We start from the raw sequence: 22123 nt of genomic DNA, 5'->3' as shown, positions 1-22123 counted from the left end.
CTTATGATACAAGTAATTATGGTTAGCTTTAACACTGAGCTAAAAAAGAATGAACCAGCCATTCTACAATAAATTAAAATAACCTACCCAGCAACTTAAGCAGGAATCCTGACAACAAATGAATTTTCATAACCTTTCCTTCAATTGTCTCAAAGTTATTTAAAATAGTACATCAATTATGAACAAGAAAAACTGCTGCCTTCTTGTCAGAATATAAAATTCAATCATGTAAATGTCGTACACCAAAAGTGATAATCCGTAGGTGTCACATATTTGTGAGTTCTCCATATCAAAGGACATGCCTGTTTGCCAGATGACAGTGCCCAATTATCAGCAGTGTTAAAGACCCCTCTTTTCATCAGTGACAAATGATATCTGCCATGGCAAAACAGTGGGTCAGCAACCTTTTTTTGTTATTTTGTACCTTTAGCGACAGTCTCCTGCTGACTCATAACTCACCTCCTAAACAGCAATTTAAAAGTACTCAAAGGGGCAGTACATGGTAGTACCTCATTTTTATTGGACTCTTCTCTTAATAAAATTTTCTCGGGCTTCCAGCTGCATCAGGTGGTTACAATCACATGAGCTTTCGACCGAGCTCTCCTCAGTCATTGTCAAGTGGTAATACTGACTGCTGTGTTGCCATGGCTGCATCGTTATATAGCCGCACTGCTGGTTGTGACGTCACTAGTGCTCTCTTCCTCGCCATATATGTTTTCATCCTGCGTCCGTTGTGCCTATTTTAAGCTCGCGATGGCCAGGTCCCAGGCTGTGCTGAGCTGCAAACCACCGTCTTTGTTGATAGTGTTTTCAGAGATTTTTATTTTAATAGCTTCTTTTATGACGCTATCCCAGAATCCCTTTGTCCTCCTAACGACAGATGTTTTGTCGAATAGAATTCGGTGTCCATTTTCTAAGGCGTGTTTTGCCATGGATGACTTTTCCGGATAGCGTAGCCGTAAGCACTTCTCGTGTTTTGTCTGATGCTCCACAATGTGTACTGTTTGGACGACACAGTAACAGCCACACTGACATGGTATCTTGTACATTCCAGGCGTTCTACGCCCAAGATTGTTCTTCACAGGTCTTATGTGCTGTCGAATTTTTGTTAGGGGCCTGAACACCAATAAAATGTTCTACCACTTCAGGAGCTGGCTAATCTTTCCCGACACTGTACCACAGAAAGGCGAAAACACAAGTTTCTTGCTTTCTTCTTCGGTGGTGTTCTCTTCTCTGTTGCTGTGTTTCTTGAGTGTCACACCAGATATAGCCTATGACACCTGTCCGTGGCTGTACCTGTTTTCCTGGAGCTCTTTTCAGAGGTGGCTCAGTTCTAGTGGCAGACTTTCAGGGTCTGAGATGACTTTAGCACAATGGACGAGGGTATTCAGAACGTCACGTTTTTGTGCCGGATGGTGGTGGCTGAGAGCGTGCAGATACCGATCTGTGTATGTCAGTTTCTGGGACTGTTTAAGCACACGTTGGCATCGTTGTATTTCCTACATGGCAGTCAGTATTTGGAGCAGTTGGACGGCATGGCTATGGAAAACCCATTAGCTCCATCCATAGCCAACCTTTTCGTGGAAAAATTTGAAGACATTGCCTTGGACACGGCTCCAGCTAAGCCAAGTTGCTTTTATTGTTATGTCAATGACACTTTTATCATCAGGCCCCATGGTCGTGAAAAACTGGGAGAATTCTTAGAACACCTGAACAGCATTCATGGCCACATCAAGTTTACGATGGAAGTCGAGACAGATGGCGTATTACCATTAATTCACATCCTCATTAGACAGAAAACCAATGGTCACCTAAGCCACAGTGTCTACAGGAAACCGACACACACAGATCCGTATCTGCATGCTCTCAGCCACCAACATCCGGCACAAAAACGTGGCGTTCTGAATACCCACGTCCATCGGGGTAAAGTAGTCTCAGACGCTGAAAATCTGCCACTAGAACTGAGCCACCTCCGAAAAGTCTTCCGGGAAAACTGGTACAGCCACAGACAGGTGTCACAGGTTATATCTGGTGTGACACGCAAGAAACACACCAACAAAGAAGAGAACACCACCAAAGAAGGAAGCACGAAAACCTGTGTTTTTGCCTTTGTGTGGTACAGTGTCAGGAAATATTAGCTGGCTCCTGAAGAGATACAACATTTTATCGGTGTTCAGGCCCCCAGCAAAAATTCGACAGCTCATGAGGCCTGTGAAGGATGATCTAGGGCCTAGAACGCCTGGAGTGTACAAGATACCACGTCAGTGTGGCTGTTACTACGTCGGCCAAACAGTACGCACTGTGGAGCAACACCGGACAGAGCACGAGATGTGCTTATGCCTATGCTATCCAGAAAAATCAGCCATGGTAGAACACGCCTTAGAAAATGGGCACCGAATTCTATTCGACAAAACATCTATCATCATGAGGACGAAGGGATTCTTGGATAGCATCCTAAAAGAAGCTATTGTCGTAAAAACCTCTGAAAACACCATCAACAAGGATGGTGGTTTGCAGCTCAGCACAGCCTGGGACCTGGCCATTGCAGGGTCAAAATGGGCGCAACGGACGCGGGATGAAAACATCACCGTACATGGCAAAGAAGAGAGCACTAGTGACGTCACAACCAGTAGAGCGGCTATATAACAATGCGGCCACGGTGACACAGCAGTCAGTCTTACCACTTGACAATGACTGAGGAGAGCTCGGTTGAAAGCTCGTGGGATTGTAACCACCTGACGCGGCTGGAAGCGTGAGAAAATTTTATTAATTCATATTGCCACGAAACCATGCATTCATACATGACTCTTCTCTTGCTACTGTGTCAGCTTGCTCATTTCCCTGCATTCCCATGTGGACCAGTATTCACCATCTTAACGATACTTATTTCCCTTGACACTGTGGTAAGTGAAGTATATCGCATATGTATTATCCTTGAAGAATCAAGTTTGCCATGATCACAAGTAATTCTTTTCATTACAATTACTGGTTTCCACAGATCTATGCTGTCATCATCAGATCTTTTAACATTGTTAGATGTATGTGCTTTTTACAACATTGAAAGTCACAAAGATGTTGCATCAAATTTCAATAAAAAGTGGCAGGGAACACCAGCATGCCACAAATGAAATACCATACAATTAAAATGTACAACATGTTGTGCTGATGCCCCAGCACACACTAATCTCTTTGACACAATGTCAAACATATCTCTCTTGTATGTTTTGCACCACTTTGTTTGCTGGGTACATTTTCTGGCTGATCTGCAAGGCAATCGGGGGAATCAGAGCAGACAAATAAGTTATTCCATCAATTACACTTAATATGCTCCTCTGCCTTTAGGACTGCATATAGCATACTATAAATTCATCTGGAAGTCTAATCCAAAACAGACTGTTGAGGTAACTACTGAGCAGCTTACAAAATGACATCTCATAACCACTTATGTAAATAAATTTTTGTGCACATCTTAAAATTTGCAAAAGCATCAATTAAAAATAAAAGATTATGCTTGTACTCTGTCAAATTTAAAAAGTTTTAGTCTCACTGCTAACCAAGGAGTATACTTACTCCAACAATGTGTTAAGACAATCAGGTCCACCAATGAGTTCTGTAAGATACTCCTTTGCATCAATGCCAAATAGTCATGTTGCTCTTCTTCAATTTACATTCATTTGTTTGGCTAATGATAGGAGGAATAAAAGTCCAGTAACTGGAGGACTGACCTGATCTTATATGCATGCCACAACACGAGGAACTAACTTTCTCATGGTTGTTAAGGGTCTTAGCACATAGACTTGGTATAGGGCTTGTTCTAAAGGCTCCTGCTACCAATTTCTCTGGCAACAACAAATTCTTCAGATCACTTGGTGTCTGGTTCTGTGTCGAGGGACTTCAGAGATTCTGTGACAAGCCAGGCTGTAACTTCCTAGACTTGCACCATATGGCTGAGAACTGTAAACCACCCCTAAATAAGTTAGGCGTGCACTACATATTAGTGTCTGTTACCAAGGTAGCTGAATGGGGAGCAGACAAGATGGTTAAAAAAATAAAAAGAGAATATCAGTGTACGATCCACAGAAATACCCCCTATAGGTGAGAGTATCAAAAATTCTAGTGATTAACTGGCGAAGCAGCCACACCAAAGTGCCACAGTTTGAAGCACTTATTTAGCAGTAGAGCTTATAAAATACTAGGTACTAAAAGCTGGTTGAAATCCAGAATTTATAGTAGGGAGAATTTTGGGGAAAATTATCTGTACATAAAAAGGATACGCTAATAGGAAATGGAGGTGGTTTAGTCATCCCAGCAGACAAATTCAAATCCACCAAGACAGAAATGAAATGTGTATATATATATATATATATATATATATATATATATATATATATATATATATATATATATATATATATATATATATATATATATATATATATTATTGGCTCTAATGGTGAGAAGTAGATTTGATCTCTGATGTCCATATTGAAACTGATATCAGGATTCATGAGGCAGTTGTAGCAACAATCATCACTGAAATATAAAGGGCAACTAAAACAGGTATAATGATTCACATATTCAGCCAACTAGAGAAAGAGGCAGTAGTGTGTCAAGTCTCAATGAGGAATTATGAACATTTAGCTATGAACACAAGCATGTTGAAGGACTGTGGCTTAAGTTTAAAAGAATACTGAAAATTCACTGGACAGATATGTACCAAATGGAACAGATCATGATGCATGGGGACTCTCCATGGTATACAATCAGTGGAAAGAAACTTCTAAAGAAACCACAACCGCTGCACAGGAGATGTGAAACCAAGCATAGTGCTAATCTAGAGTGACACTGAATGAAACACATTAGGCTGTCAAGAGAGCCATTCAAGAAGCCTTCAATAACTACTGTAGCAGAATATTACGATATTAGATGCATCTGTCCTAGTTGCCGTTGTCACGAGAGATCTGCGACTTTCTCTTGTCATGTCTCTCATCTGTACACGCTTGAGCGTTGTCCTGCAAAATTATGGTCAGGTCCTGCAGAAAGTGTCATCACTTCGGTCTCTATGCTGTTCATGTTTGGAACACAACCTACGACCAGCTTAGAGACGGAAGTGATGACACTTTCTGCAGGACCTGACCATCATTTTGCAGGACAGTGCTCAAGCACGTACGGTGCAAGCTGTTACCGATTTGTCTGACTGATGGGGCTGCTACGTGCTATACCACCTACTGCACTCCACTGACTTAAGCCCTCGTGAGTTCAACACCATTTCTAAACTGAAGGAAACACTTCACAGAATTTACTTCAGAACTGCTACAAATTCGTCTGGCAATAGACCGCGCCGCTCGAACTGTCTACACAACTGGCACTGCTAAGAGTATCCTACGACCTCCACATCGCTGGCTGCAGGTTATACACAATGCGGGTGACTACTTTGAAGGTCAGTAAAACTTTGAAACACGTATCTATTTTGTATGAGCTGTAAATAAATAGTTGCCACTATTAAAGTTCCAACCCTCGTACATAAAACAAAAGTAGCTTCAAATCCACAGAACTCAAACCCTCAGCGCACTGGTGTCGTTTTCAAGCCTCTTGTAGATCACAATAAATATTTTTATGAATATGAGGTTGGTATCTGTTCTTTTGGCATTTCCAACAGAACAGATAACATCTTCATACAAATCTTCATACAGATAAGGCTTACCAGCCAATGATCTTCTTCAGTGTGGATGCACTCACATTGCCCGAACTATTACAGGAATCGGTAGATTGACTGCTGCGAGTAATGAGTTTAGTGGGCAGGGGCACTACAAATGTAATGTGTGGACAGTAGTTGGAAGTGTGGGTCTCACGGGGAGCGTGCCAGAGGTAAGTCCCTGCAGCCGCTCTATCCTCTGTGTCCTTGGTGGCTGAGTCGCATCGAGCAACTGCCATGTAAGCTGGAGATCCTGGGCTCGAATCCCGGTCGGGGCAAACATTTTCAACTGTCCTCATTGATATTTATCAACACCTGTATGCAGTTGAAGGTCTGGATTTCATTATAATTTCATAAATATTTTTTGTTGATTACTCACAAATGAGGGCTCACCAGGGCGAATGGCTGCAGGGTGTGATACCTGGGACCCTGACCTACACTAATGTATAGGTAGTTTCAAAAAGTCAGTCCCACCCACAGGGACCTCAACTTGTCAGTCATAGGTAAAGCACAGACTGGTTCATAGGTATAGTACTAGGAAAATGCAATCAATTCCCAAAGGAAGCTGCTGACAAAATAATCATGCAATCTATTCTAGAACACACTCAAGTGTGTGTGACCTGTACCATACCAAATAGGACTAACAGAGATATTGAATGTATACCAAAGTTAGCATGAACAGTTACAGGTTTGTTTTACCCATGGAAGTGTGTCATGGAGATGCTGAAGAAAGACAGTTTGAAAGCACATGCCACTAAAGTCAAAATCTACAGCCGGAACACTCCAGCCTGTGCTGCCTGCACAATGAAACATGCTTGCACTTCCTTGGCATGCCATCCATAAGCAAATTGAGATTTTGCTGCTCAAGCTTGTTCTCCTTACAGAAGAGTTCCTGCAACAACACACTGTAAGTTCCAACTAGTTATTTACGTGCCTGATCAGGTTCACGTCAGCAGACACTGCAGGATCCATGAATGAAAGGCAAACGGCAAATTTAACCTTCCACAGTCCTACACTTCCAGAAAGCGTCTGACACAGTGCCCCACTGCAGACTTAACGAATGTACAGTCATTGGAATAGGTACCCAGATATGCGTGGGGCTCGAAAAATACTTAAGTAATGGAACCCAATATGTTGTCCTTTATGGAGAGTGTTCATTAGAGGCAATGGGTATTGTGAAGAGGAGTATCCCAGGGAACTGTGATAGGAAAGCTATTAATATCCACATACATAAATGACCTGACAGACAGTGTGAACAACAATCTGTGACTATTCGCTGAAGATGCTGTGGTGTACAGAAGATGTCATTGTTGAATGCCTGTAGGAGGATACTAGATGACAAAGTCTCTGGTTGGTGTGATGAATAACAGCTTTCTCTGAATGTAGAAAACTAGATAATTAGTAGTGTACTGCTTGACAGTCATGTCAAATATCTAGGCATAACATTGCAAAGCATTATGACATGGTTTGAGCATGTAAGGACAGTAGTAGGGAAAGTGAATGGTCAACTTCGGTTTATTTAAAGAACTTTAGTCAAGTGTGGTTCATCTGTAAATGTGGCCATGTTTGAAACACTAGCGCAACCCATTCTTGAGTACTGCTCAAGTGTTTGCAATCACTGCCAGCTTGGATTAAAGGAAGACACCAAAGCAAGTTGGGTGGGGGCTGGTAGATTTGTTACTAGTAGGTTCAATGAACATGAAAATATTATGGAGATGCTTCGGGAACTCAAATGGGAATCCCTGGAGGGTAGGTGATTTACATTTCACGGAACACTACCGAGAGTAGTTTGAGAAATGAGCATTTGATGCCAATTGCAGAACGATTCTATTGCCATCAATGTACATTTCACCTAACAACCAGGAAGATAAAAGAGAAATTAGGGTACAGACAAATACATATAGACTCATTTTTCCCTCGCTCTATTAGTGAATGATAGACGAGAGGAAATGACCAGTAGTGGTAAGATGTACCCTATGCAATGCACCATATGGTGGCTTGTGGGGTATGTATGCAGATGTGATATTTCATTTGTTTGACTCTTGCTTTTCTTGGTTCGTGTTCAAAAAATGCATGTCGAGTGCTCATGCATCATCTTGAAAGACTAACCATCTTCATCTTCAAGAATGTTCACTCTAGGATTGGCCAAGTGGTTGAAGGATCCAATCTCAATATTGCACAGCAATCAAATTATGGCAGTTAGTGATAAAAGGCATCTATCAGCAATGATTAAGGTTCCACTCCTGTTGTTACCTTGCCCTCTGCTTTCATATGCCACGAGGATATGATGACCAGGGCGATGAGGTGGGGGGGGGGGAGGGGGGGGGGGTTTGCACTGCCACAAGCGACCACTCTACAACTATGAGGCATACCAATTTTGTGTGTGTTGTTGTAATGGTTAAACTAGGTTACTGTGGTGAGATTCATTTCTGTCAAAAAATGACAATGTGCTCACAGCCTAGGCTTCTTGATAACAGGTGGCTGCAGTGGCTATACCGTCGCAGGTTGAGGTTGTCAAGAGACTGATGATCTTGGTTGTTAGATCATTTACTCTCTCTCATTATCAATGGGTCAGTAGAAGAGTTTTGGAAGTTATAAAGAACAGGGTCAAGTCAAAAGCTGTTATAGTGTCACAAGAAATGATTTATGGAGGACAGTGCACAACTATATAAATAAATATTAATTGCCATGTTCAAAAGATCATCACCTGAGAATGACACAACCGATTTGGTTGATTGTCATGTCTGTGTTTGTCAGGACGAGATTTGTACGAAAGAAAATCTCTGGAAATTCCATCAGGAAAAAAAATTATTTTATTTTTGTATGAAAATCTCAATGAAAGAAATGTAAAGGTCATTTTGACAGTTCTGTAGTCATATGTTAAAGAATAAAAATTATTTTCAATGTTGTTCTGTTCAGCAGGTCTGCTGTCACAAGTTTTCATGACAACAACAAATTCCGCACTGAATACTGATATATGAAAAACAATAGAACTGAAGGTGATATTTCAATGTGTTATCAGTGTTGTTGATACCTTCGATGTGTTGTAAAGATTTAATTGATGTCAGTTCATCGTAATTTGGTTTGGTGGAAACATTGAATTGATTTCAGTTCGTGGTTTACTTCTTTGGAAAAAATGCCACCAGTGAGGTGCTGAAATATCAGTCAGTGCATGCCCGCTACATGATCATCGAATTGATGCAACTGAGAGAGCATAGACAGCATTTGCAGGCAAACTAAATAAGATATTCTCAAGCATGATCCATTACAGATGGAGCTTACACACAAAATAATTTGGAATGTCAACAAAACAGACAGCCAAACGTGACAATTCAAACTGAACATTTGGCATTCACGTACGATCCAACAGTCAATTATGTCACAGCTGTATTGGTCAACTTTGGAAAAATTAATAATGTTTGTCAACACTGCGAGGCTTAGAGGTTTCGACACAAACCACCAGGATTATTTTGTGCAACCAGAAAGGTCAAATTACCACAAGAACCTCGACTGAAGAATTTCCCGAAGAATATACAAAAGTACAGCAGTTTCTTCCAAATGACATCATTTGAGGCGAATATTACCAAAGAACAAGGCTGTACCCTGGATTTTCCAGTGTTTAATTTTTAAGATCAATTATTTTTTTACTGCATCACACAAACAAACACATCGCACAAACAAACATGAACGATTTAAAAAGTCACCGGGAGGAGAGGAGAAAGAGATGTGCAAACCGGGAGGGTAGGTGGGGGGAGGGGGGGGGGGGGGGGAGGAGATTAGGATGTATATCCATTTCCCATGCATATTTAACAATTGCAAAGCATTGTCAGATTCACTAGTAGTGTTGTTAAAAGAAGATAGATGTACTACAAAAGCACAGGTGGAGGGTAGAGCAATGGGAGAGAGTATGTGGGCATAGTTTCCCCCGGGAACAAGAACTGTGGGTAAGACTTGTCATCCCCCACCTCCCCCAACTGCAGACACACCATGAGAAGATACCATGAAAAAGAAGTCATTCAATGTATTATGCATGATAAGGGCAAAGAGCACTTAGATTTCAAATACAGGGATTGGAATTTATGTATAAGCAAGGGTGGGACTGTGTGAGACATCCCCTAGTACAAAACTAGTGGCACAAGGCAGCCCCTCCCCAACTCCACCTTACAAGTTGAATACAAGTGTCCTAATATCCATTTTCCTGTAGGAAAGTTAGAACATGGGGCAGTTTTCACTTTATCTTCTGCTAGGATTTGTGGCAATGACAGATCATGATTTAACCTACAATATAAGTGAGTTCTAAGGGTGTGATAGACTGTCATGTGTTTTATTGTCATCCTTGGGGTGCTATAAGGCAATCAGCATTTCATGCCATTAATGTCTTCGCACTTTTACCTGCTGTCAATTGATTAAGTAACTACTGAGTTTTCCCTGTTTTACTGTCATGAAATAATAATAATGATAATAATCTTGAAAATTACAGAAAAAAGAAAAGGCTTCACTTCTGCTCTGACTCTTACTTCATGAGAGGAGAAATGATGGATAATTCATCATTGCTGTATTTGGAGGAATAAAATATATTTGGTGAGTTAAATAGCTGATGTGGCTTTTTTATTGAGAAATCATTATATTACTATCAGAATATAAGGCAAATTTCAGTGGACATGTCTTCCTGGAGGCTTTGCTGATGACAGGAACAGTTGCTTGAAAATAGGGCTATGACGCTAAAACTAGTAGCAAAGAATGAGAGGTAGGTGAACGGAAAACAGCACAGCTATGGAATATCTAATAAATACAGGACGTTTCACAAAAGAGGCCTGGGAGGGGTCCACGGGTCGCACAGCATGGCCATCGGCCGCTGCCACTGCATCCACCAGCCACCGCCATGCCCGACTCTTGGGCACTGATCTGCTGGTAGTTGGCTGTCGGCGTGCTTCCCCCAAGTAAAGCATAAACAAAATTACCCTCTGATTTATGTAAGCTTACCTTTATTAGAGCAGGTGCTCAAAAATGATGTCCCTCCGTGCTAAGAGCAGCCTGACATCTCCTTAACACATTAGCCAATGTTCGATGATTTTTCGCTGGCGAAATCTGGGAAATGACTAGTCGAACCCTGTCTTCCAACTATTCGAGCATTAGGGGATTGGTCGCATTCATGTTGTCTTAACATTCCCCAAAGACAAAAATCACTTGCATCTGGAGAACGGGAAGGCCAGTCAACTACTATCCTATCATCAAGAACACTTCGTACTGCTGTCATAGAAGCATTGGCGATGTGTGGTCTTGGATGAAATAACCGTACGTCTTTTCATTAGGTGTTAGTTCTCGAAGGGGGAAAAAAAAAAGATGCAATATTATGTTCACATACCTGTCACAGAACGCATTGTTTTATGGAAAAAAGATTGGTCCAGTAATTTATCTTGCACTAATTGCACACCACATTCTTGTTTTCACATCATGCAGAGGTTGTTGATTTAATTCAAGAGGATTTCTGGAGCTCTGAGGTCGAGTTCTAAGAATTTATGTGCCCTGACAAATGCAGCCATACTCCATATTTCACCGGCGCGGGCGGGAGGGGGGGGGGGGGGGGGGGATGGAATGCATCTCAGGGTCAACTTCCCCATCGTGCATAGACTGTAACAGCCAGTTGCAATATGACGTCAACCAAAAATATCCAAGTTCCTCAGCTGATGCACTACCATTATTTTGTATGGTTTTAATTTCAGTTAGTGTAACAGCTCTGTGAGTAGATGCTCTTAATACACCAGCCGTAAGTGCCAAACAGCACAAAGATTTTCTGACTTCTTTCCAAGGCCTCCCCTATCTCGTCTAATTTACTTTTGGTTATAGGCCTTCGCTTGTGTAGCATATACTGAGTCTCTTGAAATTTCTTCACTAATCTTCGAATCATTGGGAACATCCACGCCAACAAAATTTTCATTTGAATTCAAGCCGACATTCCACATACGATCCTGTTTTTGCATAGTTAAACTCAAGAAACACTCACTGATCCTTCTTATATACCATACTGATTGGAAACTCAACAGGAAACTCAAAACAAAACACCCGAACACTCAATTGTGCGATACAGAAGACACATGCACGGTGTCTCTGTCTGAGGACCAAGCCCAGCGACATATGGGCATGGAAAGCCCTGGACTTGGTACAGCTGCAACAACAACATCCAGCAACAATATTTGGAGCTATTAAACTTGAGGAGGAGGAGGAGGAGGAGGGGGGGGGGGGGGGGAACTCACAGGGAAACACCAGTACACTCAGTCACACAGACTAGAGGGCACACACAAAGTATTGGTGTCTGAGAACTACACATAGCAAAAACTGGCAGAGTCAGTGGCAACAGCCAGCACACTCACCGCTCTGGAATATAGAGTACTATAAATACGATGAACATCAACGAAAGCAAAACGAGGACAATGGAATGTAGTCGAATTAAGTCGGGTGGTGCTGAGGGAATTAGATTAGGAAATGAGACACTTAAAGTAGTAAAGGGGTTTTGCTATTTGGGGAACAAAATAACTGATGATGGTCGAAGTAGAGAGGATATAAAATGTAGACTGGCAATGGCAAGGAAAGCGTTTCTGAAGAAGAGAAATTTGTTAACATCGAGTATAGATTTAAGTGTCAGGAAGTTGTTTCTGAAAGTATTTGTATGGAGTGTAGCCATGTATGGAAGTGAAACATGGATGACAAATAGTTTGGACAAGAAGAGAATAGAAGCTTTCGAAATGAGGTGCTACAGAAGAATGCTGAAGATTAGATGGGTAGATCACATAACTAATGAGGAGGTATTGAATAGAAATGGAGAGGAGTTTGTGGCGCAACTTGATAAGACGAAGGGACCAGTTTGTAGGACATGTTCTGAGGCATCAGGGGATCACAAATTTAGCATTGGAGGGCAGTGTGGAGGGTAGAAATCGTAGAGGGAGACCAAGAGATGAATACACTAAGCAGATTCACAAGGATGTAGGTTGCAGTAAGTACTGGGAGATGAAGCAGCTTGCACAGGATGGGGTAGCATGGAGAGATGCATCAAACCAGTCTCAGGACTGAAGACCACAACAACATAAATATGAGGGACATACAGATACAATATGAACAATATAATAAAAGTAAAATGAAGTTATATGAAAAGTTGATGTGTGGAGACTGCTCCATGGAGCATGAACTGTAGCTCTCCAGATGCTGTTAACTGCTGGAGAAGAAACAATGTGGTGTGGTTAAAAGAGGAAGCCCCCAACCATCTTCACGCGTCATTCGTAACCAATAGAATGAGTGCTTAACAAACATGACAAAAAACTTATCTGTATGACACACTATATTCCTTGTACTCTACATACCAGAGTACGGACCGAAGGTTGTCCACCTCTGGACTGAAAACAATCACCAATAAATGTTATTTGTGCGATCTAGACAATTGTGAAACTGATACTGTTTTCCCAAAATGTTTTCAAAAATATTAAATACAATTGTTCAACAGATGCAGCAAAGAGGTTTCTCTTTGCCATATTTTGTAGCCATGTATGAGGTTAAGAATAACAATTATGGATGCAATACAAGAGTACAGCTTCTCTTCAAGGTGGTGAAGTGATATTCTCCACATCTTGGGAGAACTGACTCGGATGTTTCTCTTCCTAACTAGTTCTGGATACTTTCTGTGAGAACTGCCTTGAGTACTAGTTCAACAACCCACACACAATGAATATTTTTGAGACAACATAGCTACAACAAACCCGGTCACGTCAACACTGCCATGGAGGAAGAGATTAGTAATCATGATATCATAGCCACAATGGTTATTTAAGTTAAAAATGAATACGGTTACAACAGTGTTCATGCTGAAAAGCACAGATAGGCATTTGTTAGCATCCCACTTTAACAATAAATGGATATCATTAGTTTCAATACGATGGAAATGGAGGATTTATGGCACTGATTGTGAATTGCGCTATGGAGAACTATGTGCCAAGTAAGTAGCATCAGAATGGAAAAGGCTGCCACGTTTAATAAAAAAAATTGGTAAATGCTGAGTAAACAGATGGTTGTACTCTTGGTTCAAAATAGGCAGGAACATAAGCACAGGCAGAAGTTAATAGATATTCATGCCTCTATAAAGAGAGTTGTGTGTGACAGAGAGAACTTCCACTGTCATACATTAGGGGAAGAACTTGCCGAGAATCCTGGGGAAGATTCTGGTCCTGTACTATATATATATATATATATATATTCAGACATAATCAACCAGTTGGGTACAGTAATAGAACTGTAGCCAGCAAAAGGATAGTTAAAGTTTTAAATTGTTCATGCAGGAGGATAAGACAATTTCTTGTATGGAGAATGTATAAACTCCCTGGAGTTAAAAAAACAGTTGTAAGAGGTGGAGAGGCGAGGAAAACACACACACACACACACACACACACACACACACACACACATACACACACACATACAAATTACAAACTAATGTCCTTAATGTCTGTCTTACAGAATTCTTGAACTGTTCTAAGTGGGAACAGTAAGTTTTCTTGATAGAGAAAAGCTTATGTCCATAAATCAGCTTGGATATACAAAGCAGTGCTTGAGCAAAACTCAGCTTGCCCTTTTCTTGCACAATATCCTGCAAACTATAGGAAAGAGCAAAGATTCTACATTTCTAGATTTCTGAAAAGCCTTTGACAAATAGACACATTAATCATATTTTACAGAAGTCCGAGCATTTGGAATGGGTTCTCCAATATGCAGGTGGCTCAAACACTTTAGTATTAGAACTCACTACGTAGTCCTAGATGGCGAGTGTTCATCAGAGGCAGAGGTAACATCAGGATTGGTGAGAAAAGAGTGATAGGACTGCTTTTGTTTTCTATAGAAATAAATGATTTGACACATAAGGTCAGCAGCAATCTATTACCGATGATGATGATGATGATGATGATGCAGTGTACTTGAAAAAGTCACTATTGAATGACTAAGAGAATTCAGGATAACTTTAATAAAATCTACTTGAATGGCAACTTGCTCTTAGTGTGGAAAAAAATAAGTTATAGGACATGGGCAGGAGAAAAAATTCTCTATGTTTGAACACAGTACTATTGGTGTGCAGCTTGACAGTCACATCAATTAAATATCCAAGCATAATGCTGCAAAACAATACAAACTGGAATGAGCATGTAAGGTTGGTTGTAGGGAAGGCAAATGGTCGACATCAGTTTATTGGGAGAATTCTAGGAATGAGGAGCTTGTGTACTAAGATGACCATGTTCAAAACACTTTTACAATAAATTCTTGAATCTGCTCGATTGTTTTGCGAGCCCAACAAGGTCATATTAAAGCGAAACTTAGCAGCAATTCAGAGGCATGTTCCATCAACACACAAAAAATGGGAAGCCCTCTGAGGAAGAGAACTTTCTTTTTGAAAAATGCTATTGAGAAAGTTTAGCAAATCAGTTTTTGCAACACCGCAGAATGATTCTACTGCCACCACCGTGTATTTCGCATCGGGTTTGTGAAGACAAGAGAAATTTGTGTTAGTAAGGAACATACACACAGTTGTATTTTCCACACTCCATTTGCCAGTGGAACAGGAATGGGAATAACCAGCAATGGTACACTGTAGTGTATTGTGGATTGGAAAGTAAGTATTCAGATGTAGATCCATTTTTCTTCACAATTTTCAAAGGTTTGGCACCTGAAATGTGACCCGAAGTCAGTTTCTGGGATTTGCATTGCCAGCAGGTTCACTGTGGAGGCTTCCTTAGAATAATGTGTCTGCTTGATGATTGGCCAGGATGCCGATGTGGTTCAGCATGAAGGTTCCTGTACTGTGGAGGCTGAACAGAAGTTCATGAATCGTGGAGACCAATGGGTGAGTCATAATAGTTGGCCATCACCTTCAAACCACAGAAGGTATCTCTTCATAAGAGAATATATCTGACAGGCTGAAGTTTTATGACACCACTATCTGTTATTAATTTCATTTAGTAGATACTGCATACATAGGAAAGGAGAGTCGGTATCAACATTTTTGTCAGTAAACTAGAGATGGGCACTCTGCTCCTGAATTGATTCAAAGAGCCAGATCTTTCTAAGAAAGGAATAATTGATGATACGGAAAAAAATGAATGATAGCTCATTTGATTTCAAAATGTGTTTCTGGTGGCTGAAATGAGCGGGAAGAAAATTCTGTGCTAGGCTGCTGCAATGGCACCCCACATCACGACCTTACAAAAATGTTTTGCAAGCTAAAAAAAAAAAAAAAAAAAAAAAAAAAATGGGAATCGAACCTGGAAATCTTCACTTCATAGTCAGCCGTGCTGACCACACAGTTACCGAGGCTAACGAAAGTCGAGCTCTTCATGACGATACACTATGCAGAGAACATTTCCAGCATGTTTCCAGTCTTGATTTCAAAAGAACATCTCAAATTTCAGAAGCTCAATTAATGTTTTCATGCTTTTCAGTGAGTTGTTACTTCTTATACTTTGACTTAGCATCACATTTGTAACGTGTTGACATCGATCATAAAACCTGTGGCCTTCAGCCACTGTGTGGTTGGATCATGTCGCAAGGTGATCCAGGCATCTCTCCCCTCCCAATAGCTCAGCACTCCCCACCACTCTCACTGATCGGACCATAGGCAGTCTTACTAGTTCATTGATTGGACCATAGGCAGTCTTACTAGTTCACTGCTCCCCACAATTCTTAAGGATTGGATTGCAAACTAGCTATCTGCTCCCCACCAAGGCAACTAGCTCTCGCGGACAAAATCGCATGGAGTAGACCACATGGTGACTTGAGGCGTCACACTGTTCTCTGCACTCTTGGCATAGTGAAACAGCTTGCAATTCGCTTTCATGACTGAGCACGTTTCCATCCGAGTTCAGCTGATGGTTCTTTGTAGTGTTATTTGATCTGTTGTAATCGTCGTCATCTTGTGCTGTTGCTCTTCTGTTTTCTTGTTGTGAGTGTTCTTCCTAGGTGTACTATTGTGCCTACTTCTATATCTGTTGCATTTATAGTTGCTTTGTTTTGGCGTAGTAGCCTTTGTGTACCTTTTCATTACTTTTATTGGATAGGACATTATTTAACATACTGCTACTCCATGTATACAGATTGTCTTAGGACGAATGATCAATATTCAGTTATATGACAATAATAAAGAAAATAAGTAACAATGTACATTAAATATGTTCTATCTCAGAAACCATTCAGAAGAGTGCATGATGTTTTTTTGCTTCAAATGATCATCCCTGTCATATCCCTGAATACTGACCATTCATCCTTCGATAACCTGTATATTATGTCTACTTTTTTATTTATTCATTTAACCTGAACAGATTAATGCCATCAGGAATCTGATGTAAGAACATCAGACCAGAGTTTTATATGTAATTACAAAACTTACAAAAATCACTGTTACTTAAAAATCATAATATTTTTAATATGATATTTCTTCTCCTTTCTGCATGTAGTAAGCATTTGCCTATTATGACCTCTTGCCTGAAATTACTAATTTTTCTCAGGCTTCCTACATATCTTCTGCCCACTGGTAATAACTATCACCAATTTTGGTAATCTGTCGTCTTCCATTCTTTTGACATATTCCTTCCAGTTGTTTCTGAATCCTTTAATCTGCACATTTAAGTTTTTCACTCTGTTCTGTTCTGACGTCTACATCCACTCTTCCCTCAGACAAAATGTACTCAGCTACTCTTCTTAGCAATCTGATCTCTAGTGCCTGTATTCTGATGGGAATGAGTGTTTCTACTGTGTTGTCAAGGAAAAAGCTTCAAGGTCTAGGGAGCAGTAGTTATTATGAGCAGTAATGGATCAACAATAAGATTGAGTATTTGGACTATGACGCTGTCACGTACAGTAAATGCTGAGCTGAAGGATTTTTCGACAGTGCCGTACGCTCAAGAAAGAATTTTGATCACACAAGCTTTTCCACAAAGCATCTGGTCTTTATGTTTTAGATTAATGTATTGGAATGTCTTAGTTACTGTTTCTCTCAGTTTGACTGATTCTGTTTGCTTTCTGCATGTAATCAATTTTATTTTCAATGGTAGGAGGTCGTTTGTGAGTCCAATGTGCAATATCCCCGGCATCTGTGGACTGTTTTAGCTCTTCCCTTAGCCAAGGTGTAGGTTTTCCCTTCAGGTTTCCAGTCTTTGGGGGAGCATATTTAGTATGTAACAGAGTTATTTTGGTAATGATGTGAACTGATATTCCAGGTATGATTTTCATTGCTTGTGGATTTTGTGGCAAATATATGGGTGGGGGCCTGACTATAGGCTGCCTTATGGGTAGGTGCAAGCTGAAATACTGTTGCATTTGAAGAAGAAACTACACACTTTCATTTCACAGTGAAGGGGCAGAATATTTATGTTAGTGTTCCTAGCATTACTAGTACGAGTTACATTCAAGTTCTAAGGCTTCCAATTTTTTTTCTAACTAACTACTCACCCGAAATCGATGAAACTGGCGTTACTTCTCGACGTAATCGCCCTGCAGACACACACATTTTTCACAACACTGACGCCATGATTCCATGGCAGCAGCGAAGGCTTCTTTAGGAGTCTCTTTTGACCACTGGAAAATCGCTGAGGCTATAGCAGCACAGCTGGTGAATATGCGGCCACGGAGTGTGTCTTTCATTGTTGGAAAAAGCCAAAAGTCACTAGGAGCCAGGTCAGGTGAGTAGGGAGCATGAGGAATCACTTCAAAGTTGTTATCACGAAGAAACTGTTGCGTAATGTTAGCTTGATGTGCAAGTGCGTTGTCTTGGTGAAACAGCACACGCGCAGCCCTTCCCGGACGTTTTTGTTGCAGTTCAGGAAGGAATTTGTTCTTCAAAACATTTTTGTAGGATGCACCTGTTACCGTAGTGCCCTTTGGAACGCAATGGGTAAGGATTATGCCCTCGCTGTCCCAGAACATGGACACTCCATCATTTTTTCAGCACTGGCGGTTACCCAAAATTTTTTTGGTGGTGGTGAATCTGTGTGCTTCCATTGAGCTGACTGGTGCTTTGTTTCTGGATTGAAAAAGGGCATCCACGTCTCATCCACTGTCACAACCGGCGAAAAGAAAGTCCCATTCATGCTGTCATTGCGTGTCAACATTGCTTAGCAACATGCCACACAGGCAGCCATGTGGTTGTCCGTCAGCATTCGTGGCACCCACCTGGATGACACTTTTCGCATTTTCAGGTTGTCATGTAGGATTGTGTGCACAGAACCCACAGAAATGCCAACTCTGGAGGCGATCTGTTCAACAGTCATTCAGCGATCCCCCAAAACCATTCTCTCCACTTTCTCGATCATGTCGTCAGACCGGCTTGTGCGAGCCCGAGGTTGTTTCGGTTTGTTGTCACACGATGGTCTGCCTTCATTAAACTGTCGCACCCACGAACGCACTTTCGGCACATCCATAACTCCATCACCACATGTCTCCTTCAACTGTCTATGAATTTCAATTGGTTTCACACCATGCAAATTCAGAAAACGAATGACTGCATGCTGTTCAAGTAAGGAAAACGTCGCCATTTTAAGTATTTGAAACAGTTCTCATTCTCGCCGCTGGCAGTAAAATTCCATCTGCCATACGGTGCTGCCACTCTGGGACGTATTGACAATGAACGCGGCCTCATTTTAAAACAATGCACATGTTTCTATCTCTTTCCAGTCCGGAGAAAAAAAATCTGAGGCCTTAGAACATGAATGCACCTCCAATCGAATTTTGAAAGGTCAGCTTTGAAACAGGCTGTCCTGCCTACTTTCAGAGTTCTGTAGAGAATGCACATTAGGAATTTTTTTAAGGGATTTGATATTTAGAAACAAATTTGCTTTTTTGTCTACATTAGTATAGGATGTGAGTTGCTTGGTCGGTAATACATCAAAGCGTTCGTATACCGCTACTCCACCTCTTCCTATGTGTTACTTCTGTGATGTCTTAGGACAGTAGAGTCTATATTTAGGGAACTGGAGAGCATGCTTAGCTTCAGCCATGTGTCCAAGTTCGTTAGAAGAAAGATATTGATGTTGATACTCTGAAATATATGGTGGAGTTCGTCAAAATGAGTTGAAAGTGATGGCCAACTATGTTCTACAGTAACAATACAGACACGCTGGTAGAAATAGTGGTTGCATGAGTAGAAAAGTTCATAGCTCCTAAAGCACAGACTTTAGAGTTCATCTGCACTGTTTTTTTTCCAGCCTTTATCAGCACCATTATCCTGTCATCTTTTGTTCACATGCTATGTAGCCCAAATTCGGAGATCACATTAATCAAAATTTTTTATCTTTCAGCAGTGAAATCCTTACATACTGTCAAGCTTGTCTTCACAAGTTTCTTAATCACTATGACTGTTTATTTTGTATATGATACAAACTTCATGATTGTGGCTCTAGGTTTCGCAGGTCACAACTTTCTACATCTTACTCTGTAACTTCTGATTATAGAATGCTCTGCATGTATATTTGTTCTCACTTTAAGATTTTACGATATAAAATGGCTATGTCAATAGTAAATGTTTAAATTTTACCAGTGTACTTTCAGCACTGAAAACAATGTTAACCACATTGCCTTCGCCTAGAAGAAATACGAATGATGTTCGGTACCATTTTACCAAAATGGAAGAAAAAGGAAAATGCCGCTAATGTCAGCAGATAATTGTCATGGCTTGTGGCTCATCATCACACCTGAAGAGAGATCTAAATTTGAAGCATCCTACAGTACTTCTGGAACAATGTGGGTCAGGAAGCCAACCAAGATGCCATCAATCGATGCAGAAATTTGAGAAATCATTTCTTGTGAACTGTCCTCACCGACACCTGCTTGCACCTTGGGTGAAGGCATTCTCCCAGGCAAACAGTCTCAAATACTACCCAGCCCTCGGTGCCATCAGGTTCTGGACCAAGTCCCGGTTTATAACCTTTTTCCTCAACTGCTTTTCATTTACAACAACCAATAAGTCTTTTTTTTAGTATTATAAAGCCGTTCACATTAAGTAAATGTATGCCACTAGATGTACAGCATTTAAAAATGATTTGCAGTAAAAATTAAAAATTTTTCGGCCACCAAAATGGCAGTCTGCCAAACATCTGATGCGTAAGTAACATTAGTTTGAGAAGAGTGAACTAACTTTTAGAGTGCTCACAATTCGAAGATGGATAGATTGCAGAAAACATTTCAAATTGGGTAAAGTCTGTTATTCCAAATACAATATCAATTTTAAAATCACTTCCATAATAATAGAAAATGGTTCAAATACGAAATTAACTGCCATGTTTTTAAAACTTCCACATATCCCATGCTTTGCACATTCTTTAAATCTCACTGCACAATGCACAATTCAGAAGTCGATACAGAAAACCATTGACGAGTTCAAATCAGTTGTGTTTCTTAAGGAAAAACCCTTGGCTTTAAGCAAACTTGTTAAAATGCAACAAAATTTTAAGAAAGACCGATTGAAATTTAAACAAGATGTCCCAACCACATGGAATCACTTACAAAATGTTGAAAAGATTTACTTTAAATAAAGATCCCACACTTATCTCGCTATTTTAGATGGAAAATCGATCACCTTAAACTTAAAAGATACAGACTGGGAGATAATGCAAAAGGCTTTACACATTTTGAAGTTTTTCATGAGATAACCGAAGACATGTTCTCACAGAAAACAGTCCCAGTTTCAATAATGAAAATCTTGCCAAGATTAATGGAATGGCAACTAAACCTTTTAAAGGTAAAAATAAAGAACATCCTCAAGAAACAAAGTCACTGGTTGATAATTGCCTTAAAAGGTTATCAGAGTGGTCTGCTGTTATCTCCATCAACAAAATGATTAGCCGGCAACATTACTGGACCCTCAATTCAAAGGAAACAATTTTCAGATGACAAAACAGGTCTGATAAATGAAAGCTGTTGCAGAAATGAAAGCACTGGTTGTTCAATAAGAAAAAAAAACAGAGCTCATGTCTCAACCAGTTACCACCGTAATACATGAGACTTCTTCAATCTGGTAAGAGTTCAATGAAACTATTAGTCAACTTCTACCAAGTCAGAACCAGGAAAATGCAGCAATTGTCAAATTGGACAAATATTTAGTGGGAGTGGGGGATTTGCCTAGAAACAGCGGTCCCTTAATCTGGTGGCAAACAAAATTGCTGTGGCCTGTGCCATATCGATTCGTTCTAAAAGTATTATGTATCACACCAACATCAGTGACCTGTGAACGAATATTTTCAAAAGCAGTACAAATATGGACTGAGAAGAGAAAGAGACTCACATCGACTAAAATGAGTAATATTTTATTCATAAATGACAATATTGCTCAATTTTTCTTTTATGGGAACATATATCGTAATACTGACTGTAAATGATGACTGCAGATACACATCAATTTCAGTTGTT

General features: G+C 40.4%; 1 protein-coding gene across 1 annotated transcript in view; it reads right to left on the bottom strand.

Moving 5' to 3' along the window:
- Window positions 1-22123, bottom strand: part of LOC124795679 (hamartin) — a 236520-nt gene that overhangs the window by 153399 nt on the left and 60998 nt on the right. The window lies entirely within an intron of this gene.

This window comes from Schistocerca piceifrons, chromosome 4 (genome assembly GCF_021461385.2).
Source record: "Schistocerca piceifrons isolate TAMUIC-IGC-003096 chromosome 4, iqSchPice1.1, whole genome shotgun sequence".
Lineage (NCBI taxonomy): Eukaryota > Metazoa > Arthropoda > Insecta > Orthoptera > Acrididae > Schistocerca > Schistocerca piceifrons.
Note: the sequence above shows the minus strand (reverse complement) of the source record. Positions and strands in the feature narration are given on the sequence as shown.